Here is a 4,177-nt window from a genome sequence, read left to right as displayed (position 1 = left end):
TTTTTTTTTTCTGGCTTATGAAATCCCAAATTCTGGGAACTACTGATCTAGAGGGCAACTGCCTTTATATGTGCACGTGATTTAGGAGTGTACTGTGTGCCGCTGTGCCTCATTCCTCCTCCCCATGCAGGAGAATCCCAAAACTACAGATGTTGGCATGGATATGGAGAGAAGGGAACACTTCTACACTGCTGGTGGGAATGCAAACTAATACTACCTCTTTGGAAAGAAGTTTGGAGAACACTCAAGGAACTAAAAGTAGGCCTACTGCCTGATCCTGCAATTCCTTTACTAGGTATATACCCAGATGATCAAAAATTATTTTACAACGAAGACATGTGCACTAGAAGGTTTATTGCAGCCTAATTCATAGACATGGAAACAGCCCAAGGGCCCATCCACCCATGAATGGATTAACAAATTATGGTATATGTACATCATGGAATACTATGAAGCCATAAAAAGATGGAGACCTCGCATCTTTTGTTTACCTGGATGGAGCTGGAACATATTCTTCTTAGCCCAGTATTTCAAGAATGGAAAAAAAAGTATCCAATGTACTCGATACTACTATGAAATCAATATATAACCACCTATGCGCTCATGTGAATGGCAAAACATAACTGTAGTCCAGAAATTAGAAGGGAAGAAGAGAGGGGGGAAGGGAGGGGGGATATGGGAGGAGGGAGGGCATTTGGGGGGACCTCACCTAATGTGCATGATGCAATGGTACATTTCAAAACTATTAAGAAAGTAGTATAATTGTGACGGATGTGTTACTTAGTTCAATGTAAGCATTTCACATCGTATATCGAAGTAGTACCCTGAACCTCATAAATGCATCAACGTGCAAAGTTATGATTTAATAAAAATAATAATAATTAAAAAAAGAAAGTGGTGTACTCTAAGAAATGCACTTTTAGCAATACTTCCTAAAGTTGATGAATGTTTAGACCGCAGATGGCAAGGTCGATGGTGGTTGGTGAGGGGGTAGGCAGCTTTAGTTTGCTCAGATGTAATTTAGAGGTAGAAATGGGTGGTCTGCAGTGAGTCCCACTTCCCACTGGATGTTGTGTCTTTACACATTCCTGTGCAATCTCACTGCAGAGACGAGCACACCTGAAAATTGCTGTTATCTGAGATCTAGCTCCGAGAAGCATTTCTGTGACAGTTATGTGATCTTGGGATTCCTAGTAAAGTCTATCAGTCCCAGGAAGAGACAGTAGTGTGGTATCCTTCAAACATGTCCCTGGCAGTTACTTACAGCAGAAAGGACGACAGAGAGTTAAACGTCACAATCCAATTCATAGAGAGTAAGGGGGACAAATAGGCAATGTTATGTGGCTGGGAACGTGCAGCTTTGGAAGAGTGAGTCTGAGTGTAATTGTTGTATTTTTTAGTTATTAGCCTAACATGTTTTCACTGTAAAGTAGATGTAATTCTACCAACTTAATGAAATAATGTGCATTAAAACATTAAGGATAGCACCTATTAAAGACTTTTTTTTAAAAAGAAGAAAGAAAGTGGTGCAAACCCAAGTTCTCTTGGCTCCTAGAAAACATTACTGTCACATTGGAGAAATCACCTAATCATCTTGGGCTTTCATTTTCTTATTAAAATAAGGAAGTTGGGCTGGGACCTCTTAAGGTTCTGTCCAAATCTAACATTCTGTGAATGAAATGAATATCTGAACAGCCAGCCAGAAAGGCTAGAGTACAAGTCAGGACTTTGAGGTAAAAGATCAAGGGCAGAAGGAAAACCCTGCCTTGCGATTTTCCTCATAAGCAGAGTGAAAGAAAAAAGTTTGTAATTTATTAAAATTCTGGGCTGCACAATTCTATTAACTCATATGCTAATATGGTTTTGTGAGCTATTGTGAATGGGATTCAATGTAAAATCCTTGCAAAAAACATATGGCTTTTGTCCAAAACTAGATGACATGCTTTTCATAGAAAGATGAATAAGGGAGAAACTGACAAAATCAGACATCAGAACGATGCAACATTCCAATAATAGCAACAAAAAGAATAACAATAATAATAATGATAGTCACTGCTCCCCTGAGTGCCAGCTCCGAACTGACATTGAGTTCATTGTCCTGTTGATTCCTCTAAGGTAGTTCTGATCATCCTTTTATAGTTGCAACCATTGGCAGAGTATGATCTGACCCCAATTCACTTGCCGTGAAAACTCCCACTCCCATGGCCACACCTTTAAAATAGAGTCTCATGGCCTTTTTCCTTTTGTTATGACAATGGGGGCCCATGCCTTGACTATGGCGAACATATCTGTAAGCCTATACCTTGCTCTCACTCTGTAAACCTATCATTCTCTTTCTCAATGAACTTTGTTTCATGCTTGCCTTATTTTAGGGTATCTGGTTGTTTTCTGATCAAGAGCACCCCAAGAACTGAGGACCCAGGCAGCTGCCTTGAAACCCAACATTTTAGATTTCTAAGAAGCATCTGGCACCCCTCAAAGTTGTATATAATTTAGAAACCTTCCTTTTCTTGCTAAAAAAAAGAAAAGACAATTATAGCCTTACTTCTCCAGCTGTGGTCTGATGACCAGTAGTGTGGGCATCATCTGGGGGCTTGTTGGAGCATTGAGGGCCCCACCTAGCCCAGTCCAAGCCAAATCTGGATTTAACAGAACTCTGAAGGGATTGGCATTCGTGTGAAACCTTGACAGCTTTGGTTTAGATGACTCTTAAGAAAACAACACACTGTACCCCATGATAGTATCAATGTACACAGCTATGATTTAATAAAAAAGAAAAAAAAAAGAAAACTTGTCCTCCATATCAAGTGTTTCCCCGGTTTGTGGTTGAAGGAGGGAAGTATCACACCGAGGATGGGGAGAGTGACTTTCTAATCGGGGAGGGTGGGGGCCTCGCCCTCCTTTTGGTGTGTGAACTTCTGAATGCCTCTTGCCTACTTCCTTCCTTAAAAACTGAATCTGCCATCGAACGTACAGCACCAAGGGTGAGCCCTTGTGTAAACCCTGGGCCTTGGGTGGTGATGATGTGTCAAGGGAAGTTCATGGGCTGTAACAAATGGCCCAGGGGTGCAGGATGTCGGGATGTCGGGATGTTGGCAGCAGGGGAGGCGGTGTCTGTGTGGGGACAGGGGTAAATGAGAACTCTCTCTGCTTTCTGCTCAATTTTGCTCTAAATCTAAAACTACTCTACAAAATAAAGTCTGTTCAAAATTGAATATGCCAGCTGTGGCCTTGGCGAAAGAGGACAGCCAGTAAGGTAATGCCTATTAAATTCTTTAAAAAAATCATTTAGATAAAAGGTGCTTTTGAAAGAGAGGGTTTTGTCAAGTGCCGTGATCTCATGCTCTGGCAGCGCTGGTAGGAGAGGAGTCCAAGGGAAACCCGGGGTGCTGACATGTGGCTGACTCAGGTGCCAGCCCTGCCGACTGCGAGCGGCCAAGGTGATCAGTCACCAGGGCCTCCGGGCCACGGCCGTGCTCTCCTGCTGCCCTCAGAAGCGCCGGGTGCTCGTTGTTTCTGCTTCTGTCTGGTTTTCTGGGTTCTATTTTCCACCTTGTTCTTAACTAGATGGTCATGACCTGTGGTGGCTCTTTCAAGGGCTCTGCCAACACTGGCACTCAGATGGGAAGAGGATGTAAGTAGAAGCTGTCCTCACGGTCAGTCCTGGGGGCGGCTGATGTGCCCGAAACACTCTCTGCACGCTTGTGTTTTGTTTATTCTGGTTTATTTAATAATATTCCCTAACATATATTAAGCTTTCTTTTTCTCTTTATTTATTTTTTGTTTGTTTGTTTGTTTGTTTTAGAGACAGAGTCTCACTTTATCACCCTCGGTAGAGTGCCGTGGCACCACAGCTCACAGCAACCCCCAGATCCCAGGCTGAAGTTATTCTCTTGCCTCAGCCTCCCAAGTAGTTGGGACTACAGGCGCCCACTGCAACGCCTGGCTATTTTTTTGTTGCAGTTTGGCCAGGGCCAGGCTCGAACCTGCCACCCTTGTTATATGGGGCCTGTGCCCTACCCACTGAGCCACAGGTGCTGCCTTCTCTTTAATTTTTTATTCCTGCCATCTCATTTGATTCTCAAGACAGTGTCTGGTCAATGGATGGAAGGTAGTATTAGGAAGGCAGTCTGGATGTTGTTCACCCTCCAGATAACACAGAAACAGAGCTTTTATT

This window comes from Otolemur garnettii, unplaced genomic scaffold (assembly GCF_000181295.1).
Source record: "Otolemur garnettii isolate 467f Iridium unplaced genomic scaffold, OtoGar3 scaffold00012, whole genome shotgun sequence".
In the NCBI taxonomy this organism is placed as follows: domain Eukaryota; kingdom Metazoa; phylum Chordata; class Mammalia; order Primates; family Galagidae; genus Otolemur; species Otolemur garnettii.
Note: the sequence above shows the minus strand (reverse complement) of the source record.